The following is a 12104-nucleotide window of genomic DNA, read 5'->3' as shown; positions in this document are numbered from 1 at the left end:
AGAGGGAGGGAGGGAGAGATGATTAAGGAGGCAGTCTATGACCGGCACATATAAAGGGATTGCTTTTGGCAGTGAGGAATGATGTCAAGGGATCTCCAAGGTGGGCAGGAGACAAAAGGGGGCTCGCCGAGTGACCTCAATTTTTTTCAGGAAAGAAGAAGACAAGGTCCTCAGCTGAGAACTGATGCAGTGTGGTCTACTCATGTATATTGCTTGCTGATGATCCAACAGGAATACAACTCATCTCTTTAAATGTTATAATACATCTAAATGTATTACAATACTAAACCATTTTAATTTTAACAAAATGTTCTGTTCCTTTGTCTGCTAGTCATTAGCCAGAGGGTTTAGCTTTTTCTGCAGATCGCTCTTAGACTACATACATCACGTCATCAGTATCAAGAAGTACGTTTTCTTGTTTTTCTTGTTTACTATAGCTGGCAGACACACATAGGATTTATCTAACACCTATACCAAAGGACTTTATATGAGTTAAAAAGAAGAGGTTGAAATTGGGTCCTGTGGGCACTTCCTCCTTTCCTCAATTATTTAATTCATTAATGATTTCAGGCCTGTAGGGAAGATACCTTGGCATAGCAGGTACCCCTCAAATCATGGCAGCTAGGTGGTACTGCTTGGTATTGTCCCATTTCAAAGGTTTCATAGGACGAGTCTGTTTTGTGATGAGATCATAGGTTTGTTGAAGTCGTTGTTAGCTCTAAGATCCTGGACAAGACTCAACCTCTGAAACATAATTTTCTCATCTATAATATGAATATTATAATAATATCTACTTCACATGACTATTGTGAGAACCAAATAAGATAATTAAGAAAATAGCTTTGCAACTCTTTAAAGTTTAGGATTTATATGTAAAGGAGAGGTATCATTATAACTTTAATTCTTCCTCTTATTACCAAATCCCTAAAGCACCATATAAAGGTGAGTATAGGACTTAGATCTGGAAAGGACCTCAAAGGTCAATCTGTTCCAATCCTCTCATTTTACAGATGAAGAAACTGAGGCCCAGAGAGGTAGAGTCTAGATCGCCAGCTATCAGTCAATCAACAAGCATTCCTCATTACTGCCCGACTTTAGTTCTCCCTCACTCCATCCCTCTGGGGATGTCAGTTTTCAGTGTTCCCAGACCTTCCTCCATCTAGGACACTCTTTAGGATAGATAGAGACACAGTGGGAATCAGGAAGCAGAGCTAACAGATAATTATGTTCAGCAGGAGAGACCCAAGGCTCTTTGGAAGGTGAGATCCCATAACTTAGTTTCTCAACAGTTGTGATGAAGATTGCAACTGTATTAGTAAAGGAAACTCCCAGAGAGATTGTCAGTCACAAAGATCGTGGATACTGGATCCAACAAAAAGAAGACATGTAATAAAAATCTGATCTGGAAGCATAAGAGCAATATTAATTATGATAATGTCTGTCAACGACCTATTCATGCCCCCATAGCCAACAGCAGCACAATAATGACTGTGTACATCAACTGATGGAGCAGCTAGAATGACAGGCCTAGAGTCAGGAAGACTTCAGTTCAAATTCATCTTTAGTCATTAGCTCTTTGACCCTGGGCAAGTCACTTAACCCTGTTTGCCTCAGTTTCCTCATCTGTAAAATGAGCTGGAGAAGGAAATGGCAAACCATTCCAGTGTTTTTGCCAAGAAAATCCCAATGGGATCACAAAGAGTCAGATACAACTGAAACAACTGCACAGGACCTTTCAGGTACCCCTCAAATCATAGCAGCTAGGTGGTACTGCTTGCTGGTATTACCTCATTTCAAAGGTTTCATAGGATGAGTCTGTTTTCTGATAAGATCACAGGTTTGTTAAAGTCCAAAGTGTGTAGACAGAAATACCTGGGTTCAAATCCCAACTCAGATACTTGCAACAGATAGTACCTGATACAGTGGAAAGCAAATTGTATTTGGAATCAGTGGCTATAGCATGAGTTGAAATCCAACCTCAGATGCTTACTAACTGTGTGATTCTGTGCAAGTTACTTATATCTGACTTCCTCAGTTTCTCAATCTATAAAATGGAGGTAAATATTAGCATTTACCTCCCAGGTTGTCATGAGTATAAAATGAGATATTTGGAAAGTACTTTGTAAACCTTATAGCACTCTATAAATGTTAGGCATACTCTCAGAGGATCTGGGTTCAGATCCCAGGTCTGCTATTTACAATAGCATGTGAATTATTCATAGTAAGCAATAATTCTCATATGATCTCCTTTTTGTAACAGCAATGGTCATGCATATATGCTTCTACTTGACACCAGCCTGCCTCAGATCATCTAACATTGACCAGATGACACTGGATTGTGCAGTTCTATATCTATGAGACAAATGGCAGATTTCTTACTTACACATACATCTCTTTTACTGTGTTTTTAATTCTGTGGTTTTTAAAGAATGGCTATTACTCTATGGAAATATGCAAAAGTTGTCACTCTTGCAAGAGTATGTATGCTTCAGTGACTGTTAGAGATATTGCAATAGCTGTCAGCATGGGGAAATCAAGAGTTTCCTGAATAAGTCTATGATCAAGCACAAAGAAAAGTACAGTCAAAAAGAAGAAAGTAAGAACTTCAGGAAATGACAAGCTATTGCTGCAAAACAAACTAATTAATCCTAAGAAAACAATCAAAGACCTTTACAGGTAAGATTGTACTTGATTCTTGCACAGTATAGCATAGTCTTCTCAAAGTTAAAAGACCATAGAAAAGGACTCAGCTGTTAACTGTTGCTATGGGGGAAAAAAAAACACTTATCACTAAGACAATACAAAAGCTGGAATACTGAAGATTGGAAAATAGTCATTTTCACTGAGGAAATTCCCTTTTTCATCCAGTGCTATACTAAAACTGTTGTCAGAAGTTCAGATGAACCTGGAAGATCTGAGCATATTCATTAAACTGTAAAACATTGACCCAAAAAATGTTTTGGGGATTTTTTTTTACTTTTCAGTGGCTAGAAATCTTGTCCCCACTGAGGGAATAAAGAATTTTGATCAGTATGTTGATATGAATAATTGTTCCAATATTACAGAAATTCACAAATGAAGATAGAGTCCTACGACACAGCCTTGAACCATATGACATCACAAAAGCTCATTTATCAAAATTAGAGACAACCATGCTTTCCTGGACTGGGAACTTTCCCGATTTAAACCCAATTGCAAATCTATGGCCTTGTGCATACTCTTTCAGGGACCAATATCACTGCTACGTCTGTGTCCCAAAAAGATGAAAGAAAAGGCAAAAGAACCTATCTGTACAAAAATACTTATAGCAGTTCTTTTGTGGTAGCAAATAATTAGAAATTGAGGGGATGTCCATCAATTGGGGAATGATTGAACAGGTTAGGGTCTATGATTGTGATAGAATACTAGAAGGTTATAAGAAATAACAAGCAGGATGCTTTCAGAAAAAACTTAGGAAGTCTTATATGAACTGATGCTAAATGAAGTAAGCAGAACCAAAAGAACGTTGTACAGAATAACAGCAATATTGTAAAGATGATCCAATGTGAAAGACTTGGCTACTCTGATCAATAAAATGATCCAAAACAATTCCAAAGGACACATGATGAAAAATGCTATCTATCTACAGAGAAAGAGAGCTAAGGAGCTCTTGACTGCACATTGGAGCATACTTTTTCACTTTCTTTATGTTTCTTCTTTTTTATTGGGGGGAATTTTGTTTCCAACATGGTAAACAGGGAAATATGTTTTGCATGATTTAACATATATAATTGATATAATATTGCTCACCTCAATAGTTGGGGGAGGGATGAGAGGAAGGGAGAGAATTTGGAATTTTTTTTAAATTAATGAATGTTTAAAAGAAAGAAAGAAAAGAAAAGAAAAAGGAAAATTTATGGGCTATAATCAAGGTTAGACTTGTCAAAAGTATACCCAAGATCTAGTGTGATCAAAGTGTGGTTTCATGATGAAGAATTAAAGAATAAGTATCAAAATCTTGTCAATTCTATATCAAATCATGTGAAACAGGTGATTGTAGCAAAAAAAAGAATTTATATTACATGTTAAAAGTTTTTCAAACATTAAAAAGTTGCAATTTAATTAATTTTAAAATTGTTTTCCATGTTCCAGTTAACAGTAACAACACTATATTATTTGTGTTACTTTTAGTAGGTCATATCACATCTCTGGGCCTCAGTTTCCTCTCTTTTAAAATGAAGGAGCTGGAATAGAAACCAGATTACTTTGTATATATTTTTATTATATTTATTATATATAATATATATTATATATCTTATATTACTTTATATATAGTATTTGATTATAAGACTAAATTCTGTGTATCCATGGATAACAAATTCAATACGAATCAAGAGTATGACTTAGCAGCCAATGGAATCTTTTGCTTGGTTGGTTAATTGGTTTTGGTCTTTTGGTTTTGTTTTTTGGGGTTCTTTGCAAGGCATTCAGGGTTAAGCCAATGGAATCTTGAGCTATAGACCCAAAAATAAATTCCCTTTCCAGAACACCCAACAAATGGTGGTCTAGCCTTTCTTGGAAGACTTCCAATAAGAGTTACCTGCAGAGTTTCCAAGTTTCCTGTACTCTGCCCTGGTCAGACCATATCTAGAGTAGGATGTTCAATTCCGAGTGCTACATTTTAGGAAGTACATAGATAAGATGAAGACTTGGCAACCAAGATGGTAGATTCTGGCCATATGATGATTAGATAGTAGAACTGAGGCTGTTTATCCTACAGAAGACTTGGGTAAGGGGAGATACCTGTCTTCAAATACTGAAAAGTTGTCCAATAATAGAGGGATTTAACTTAATATGCTTGGCCCAAGAAAGCAGAACTAGGAGCAAAGGGTGAAGGTTGCAAAGAGGCATATTTGGGCTTGATAATAAGAAAAATCTTACTAATTAGAGTTATCCAAAGTAGAATGGCTTCCTTGAGAAAGAGTAGATTCTCCTTTATTGGAAGTCTTCGAACCAAGGCTAAATGACTACTTATTAGGTAGAGAGAATTATTTTTCAGGAACAGGTTGGACTAGATGGATATTGAGGTTACCTTCCAACTATGAAATTCTGTGATCTATACCTATGTATGTGATCTGAGGCCAATATGACAGGTGTGAAATTATCTTTTCATTCTAATTGAATTGAACGGATTGTGACCAGGCACTGCAGTATAGCAGAAAGAATGCTACATCTAGAGTCAAAAGACCTGGGTTTGAATTCTACCTCTAGCACTTACTACTTAATGGCATCTTGGGCAAGTCATTCATCTGGGCCTCATTCTATGTATAAAATACAGGAATTTATCTCCTTGTAGATTACATCTAAATATATGATCCTAAGCTCAGCCTTCATGTCATGTTACCCATGTAGTATGGTTGTATAGTCATAATTTTTTAAAATGTAAAATAAGGTGCTGGCTCTAAGAGATTTACTGGAAGAGCTACTTGCGTTATTGGGTAAGTCACCAGATGGTAGTCCTAGGCTTGAGCTACCAGCTGAAATAACTGTATAGGTACAAGCAGATCCTAGTCCCTCTGAGTTCTAAGTCCTTCCAAAGTTCTAAGTCTTTCCTTATAGGACTTTAGTGCAGGTTTCTGTCTAGGGATATGAATAACTATAACTCACAAACCTCTCATGGCTCAGCCCCCATCCCAGTGAGATTCTCATTTCCCTTCCAACTTTGTATGACCCAAAAGAATTATTCACTTATGTAGATTACAGTGCATTTTATTAAAGTGTAATCAAACTGATAAAAGTACAGAATTAGAAATCTGGAACAGCAGGGTCACTCTTGGCAGGGTCTGAAATCTCACCTATCTGAGACTATTTACTATAATGAAAATGAAATCAGCATCAGCTTTAAAGAATTTCTGTTATTGTGCTATAAGAAACAAGGAGCAGATGGACTTCATATCTACCTGGAGAGGCTTATACAAACTGATGATGAGTGAGAAGAGTAGAACCAGGAGAAATTTGTACACAATTACAGATACAACGTATGTGTGACTACCAGCTTTGATAGACTGGACTCTTCTCAGCAATTCAGGGTTGTAAGTCAACCCCAGAAGTCTCATGATGGAGAGAGATGTCTACATCCAGAGAAAGAACTGAGTTTGAATCCAGATTGAAGCAAACTACCTGCTCTTTTTCTTGTTTGGTTTTGTTTCCTCTTTCCCATTGTTCATTCCATCTGATACAGTCCTTCTTTATAACCTGACTAATGTCTAATGTGAAAGTATTTGCAAATACTATACTTGATTGTATGCCACCATGGAGGAGGGAGAGGGGGAGGGAGAGAAAATTTGAAACTCAAGGAATTGTGGAAATGAATCTTGTAAACTAAAAATAAACAAATTAATAAAGACCAAAAAATTTTTAAAAAGCACAATTTCTGTTCATGTGTTTCTAGCAAGTCATGAAATCTCTACCTCTCCCGTTAAGTCTTCTTCTGCTGGGATTTCCTTGGCTTTTTAGGGTAGCACTTTGAAGAATCCCACAGGATGAAAAGGAGGAAATCATCTCATCACCCTCCATTTCCAAGACAGGTTCTCTAGTCCGATGATATTTCAACAAATGGAGCATAGGTACATGCCGAAATGGCAGAGTTAGAAGGCTATACAGGTTGGATCCTGAAATATTCAGCTAGAAATCAGCAGGACACAGGAATAAAGAAAAGGTATGGGTTTGGAATCTGACTTAAGATTTTATTTCAATATTTATATTTGGAAGATGGGAGTAGTGGAATTGATCTGGATGTTGACAAAATAAAGGTAGCTAATCTCATCTATTAAACTAGTGAATTACAATTTTGGAACCAAATCTAATATAAATGATAGATCCCATTGTTATCTCTCAGTTAGTAGGGAAGTACTGAGGATCTTCATTGAGATGATTATTCTCAATGGGCCAGTCTTCTTATTGTCAAGACAGTGCAACTGCTAACCCATTATTAGTTGGACATGCCTTTTGACTTGTTTTTCTAATAGTGGTGATGTTTGCACTGAGTTACTCAAACCCTCAAAGTGAGCTCCTCTTGGACCAATTTACAAGCAAGAAGCCATCTAGGGTGGTTTCCCTGACCTTTCTCTTTTTAATAACTTTTGAACCCACTAAACTGATGCCTCCAAATTCCAGTAGCTATTATAGTCATCTTCAAGGAGAGAGATTCATGTCTGAGACTGCTACCTTGTCACCTGTGCCTAAAATCTGCCTCTGACCATATTAGCATAATATAAGACTCTCTTTAAAAAAAAAAAAAAAAGGACCTGGGTTTCATTCTGTGAATCCCTCCCCAGCAAAAAGCCAAGTAACTTTTTAAACTTGATTTGGCTTTCGTTTTCCAGACCCAACCTCTATCTGGCTTCAATACCCAATTCACATTCCTGAGAATTGTGTGCTTATTTCTGTACTTCCTCTCCCCTGATAACATCAACATTCAACTGGGAGCTATGGTTTTAGTTCCAGGCCTTCCAGGCCCACCTGCCCTTTTGTTTTCAGTTGGATGACCTTTTGCATTACAATGTACCCAAAACACACACTGTCCCTACTGGGTTTCCTCTGGTCCCTGGGAGATGCCATTCAAAATGAGGTGAAGTTGGAGTGGCTGATACAGAGTATACTAAAAACAGCCAAAGAACCCTTTTCAAATGGCAAAATAATGCCAAGTCACTCACACGGGATGAAGAACAAATATGCAAAGTAGTGGGGAATAAATGTTCTCATTTCATCTTATCTTCAAAGCACAGCTCAGATGCCAAACCTACCTGAGGCCTTTGCTAGTCCCACGACTTTCGCCTTTCCCCACAACCCCAAGGGATTAGCATTAGTGCTATCTCTTTCCCTGTCTTTAGCTCCCTTTGTTTGCTATCTCTCTCAATTTAATTTTACTTTTCCACGCATATGTTGTTTCCTCAATATAATGTAAGATTTTTTGAGGGTAGAGATGCATTAATCTTTGTTTTTGTTTTCCTAGTGCCTAGCATAATACCTTATTCATGATAATAGTAATAACACTTATATAGTACTTTAAGATCTGCAAAGCATTTTCTAAATATTATCTCATTTTAAACTCAAAGCAATTCTGGGAGGTAGGTTATTATTCCCATTTTACAGAGGAGGAAACTGAAGCAGATAAAACTTTAATGACTTGCCCAAGCTCACAGAGTTAGTGCTTGGGACTGGATTTTAACTCAGGTCTTCCTGACTTTAGGTCTAGTGTTATATCCATGACACAACCCAGCTGCCTAAGATTTGCACAAATATGATTTCCCAGGTAACCATCTAAGATTATAAATTGAAAAAAAAAAAGATACTGATTTGGATTGGTAGAGGGTAGTTTCTATTCCAGTGAAATCACAATTCAGGAACCAAAACAAAAAGGTCTGACGGAGAAATTCTGAATGAATTTCAGAGGGAAGAGACTAGCTGCAGCTAGTGTTGAAACAAAAAAAGTTGATAAAGGCCTGCTAAGGCGACAAAGGAAATGAGAGGCATGAAAGATAATTTAAAACCTAGGTTCTTAACCTGGAGTCTGTGAGCTTGTTTATATATATATACATACACATATATTTTGAGAACAATATTTCATTATAATTTGTTTCCTCTATAATTCTATGTATTTTATTTTATGCATTTAAAACCATTACTCTGAGAAGGATACAATTGGCTTCCCCAGTTTGCCAAAGGAACAAACATTTATTCAGCACTGTGCCAAGTGCTTTACAAATATTTTCTCGTTTTATCCTCATAATGACCCTGGGAGGTAGGCACTGCTATGTTCCCCATTTTACAGTTGAGGAAACTAAGGCAAATCAAACTTAAATGACTTGCCATAGGTCACACAGCTCATAAGTATTGAAGTCAAATTTGAATTCAGATCTTCCTGATTATATTGCTCCACCTAGCTTCTTCTAAGGGGTCTATGAGACAATAAAAAGGTGAACAACCCCTGTTTTAAAGGAATAATGAGCCTTTTAAAATATGCCCATGCATGGGTAGCCAGAGTGAAAGGAAGCTTTTTTTCTTTATGATTCCCCAAACATTGGGGGGGGGGTGACTATGGCCAATAATAATAATTAACATTTCTCTAGGATTTCAAAGTTTACAATCATGTCTTTCTTCATCAGGATTTAGAAATTTAGAAATCACCAGGACTTAGAGAAAAAAGGTACCTCAGAATTCTAACTAATTTATTTTGCAGACAAAGAAACTGAAAAGTGACTCCTTTAAGATCACATAGTAGGTCAAGGACTCAACCTTTATCTCCTCCCTATATATACCTCATGAGACTGGTCCTGCCCAGTAGCATAGCCTTACCATCACAATCTCATCATAGGGGAAAAAAATTTCTTCAGGGCTAGAAACAAACTCTGTGCTGATACCATGATTTTACCTTTTCATCTCTGCTTCTTGGCTAAAATTCGAGGACTCCTGTCCATATGTCATATCACAGAATCGCAGGATCACAGATGGAAATATGGAAAGGACCTTTGAGGTTGTCTAGTCCAATCTACTAATTTTCAATTGAGAAAACTAAGGTCTAGGAAGGATAAGTGATTTGCTCAAGATCACACAAATAGTGGGACATAGAGCCAGGCTATGAACCCAGGTCCTCTAGACCCCAAACCCAGAACACTTTCTACCATACTGTAATGGTAATGGGAATTTCCCTGCCCCTTAATAGACCTAAGGGAATTTGAAGATCATCCCTGCCCCCTAATAGGATGAATGTAATCACATGGAGTCTATGGTGGGAGGAGCTTGCTGAAGGGTAGAGCAGAGCCCACAGGAAGCTGGGAGTCAGAGCAGCTAGATGATGGGAGAGAGAGGATGGCAGGCAAGCAGACAGCTAGGCTTGTGAGTGTTGATTTGTGAGAAGACTAAAGGATGGTGTGACTCTCTGTGGTGTTATGGTATATTAATTTCTGTGCTACTATGATGGATTCAGCTTTCTGGTTTTGGGATTTGGTTTTCTGGTGTCTGAATGTTTTGCTTCTGTCTTCTCTATAGAGAGTCTGTTATATTTTGCAATTGAGAACTATGCCAGCATATTTACAGTTGTGAATATTGCGTTGATGCTACACATACCACTCATCCCGGTCCTTTTGTTCTTTTCATTGCCCTACCTGCTGAGCTTGGTAGATATACCCTCCCTTGGAAGATTTATGGGTGGTCTTGTCAGATGGGATGTAGGTATTAACCCAATTATAAGTGTCAGAAACATTTGAAACCCAAGTCGACTCCAAATTCAGCACTCAATCTAATATACCATGCTTCCCACCTTCCTTGGCTTTCTTTAAGACTCAATTAATATCCTACTTTCTACAAGAGGTTCTTCCCAGTCTCTTCCTTGCACCCTACCCCCAGGCCTCTGAGTTTAGGTCCCTTTTACACTGTATATACAGATAGATAGATAGATAGATAGATAGATAGATAGATAGATAGATAGATAGATAGATAGATAGATAGATAGATAGATAGATAGATAGACAGATAGATGTATGTGTACATATATACATATATGTAATGTACATAATTTTTTGTGTGTTGTCTTCCCATTAGAAAGTAAATTCCTTGAGGGCAGGCAAAGTTGTCTTCCTTTTTCTTTTCTTTTTTTCTCTTTGGCATCCCTATCATTTGTTTACTATGAACATAGTAAACATTTAATACTGTTATCCCTTCCACATCTTGACTTTCTACATTGTGGTTTTGATATATCTCAGGTGAGCATAAAAAATTAAATGGGAATTTGGGGGAAGTGTTGTGGAAGCCACAGACAACACTCAAAGACCAGCAGACAGCACAGAGCCTATGACCAAATATTTAACCCAAATTTTACAATAAAGTACTATAAACACCCCATTAAAGAAAAAGAAAAAATTCAAACTTCTTCTCTGGTACAAAGGGATGGCTAAAAAATTTTATATGGATTTTCCAGACCTTAAGAACACTGAGCTCCTAACTCCCGAGATGTGGAAGGGATAACTGTAAAAATGTGTTAACTGTCTGCTATCATTGAAGGTTTCCTACGGTTTCCTACGATGTGGTGGAAAGACCACTAGATTCTAGAAAGTAATTTGGAATGATGCCCCCAAAGCTATTAAACTAGGCATACCCTTTGATCCACTGATACTGTTTCTGACTCCAAAGAAATCAAAGAAAGAGGGAAAAGTCTCATGCATACAAAAATATTTATAGCAGGTTTTGTGGGTTTGTTGTGGTTTTTTGCAGTGGCAAGGAATTAGAAACAAAGGGAATTTCCATCAATTAGGGAATTGATAAACAAGTCATGGTATATGAATGTGATGGAATACTATTGTGACATAAGAAATGATGAAAAAGATAGTTTCAGATAAACTTGGGAAGATTTTTCCCCAATTTTCATATATTTTATTTTGCTTTCAAATCCCAATTCTCTCTCTCCTCACACTCTCTCCCCCACTCATTGAGAAAGCAACAAATACAAAACCTATTAGAAATACGAAGTCATGCAAAATATATTCCATATTAGCCATGTTCCCTCCCCCCCTCAAAAAAAAGAAAGAAGGAAAAAAATATTGTACTCTGTACATTCAATCTGTACTCTGAGTCTACCAAGTTCTCTATCTGGAGGCAGATAGAATCGTGCTGGGTCACTGTGTTTATCAGAGTTACTAAGTATTTTACAGTTGAATATTTTTGGAATATTGCAGTTACTATGTAGATTGTTCTCCTGGTTCTGCTCACTTCACTTTGCATCAGTTCATAAAATCTTTCAAATCTGGGAAGATTTGTATGAATTGATGCAGAATAAAATTTACTGCATTTTCCAAGGCAAACAACTTTGAAAGACTTAGTCACTCTGATCAACAAAATGACGCACCATGACTCCCCAGGGCTCATAATGAAATATGCTGCTGTCTTCCAGTAACAGACTTGGAGATATATGTATTTGGACACAAACAATACAGGAATTTACTTTGCTTGACTTTATATGTTTGTAACAGGAGATTTTGTTTTTCTTGTTTTCACAACTGGGGAGAGAGTGAGGGGAAGGGAACATAAGAGGGAGAGAAACATATCTTCAATTGAAAATAAAATTTAAT

The sequence above is a fragment of the Petaurus breviceps genome, unplaced genomic scaffold, assembly GCF_028583685.1.
Source record: "Petaurus breviceps papuanus isolate PSGF00001 unplaced genomic scaffold, PetGlider_PUasm1.0 37, whole genome shotgun sequence".
NCBI lineage: Eukaryota > Metazoa > Chordata > Mammalia > Diprotodontia > Petauridae > Petaurus > Petaurus breviceps.
Note: the sequence above shows the minus strand (reverse complement) of the source record.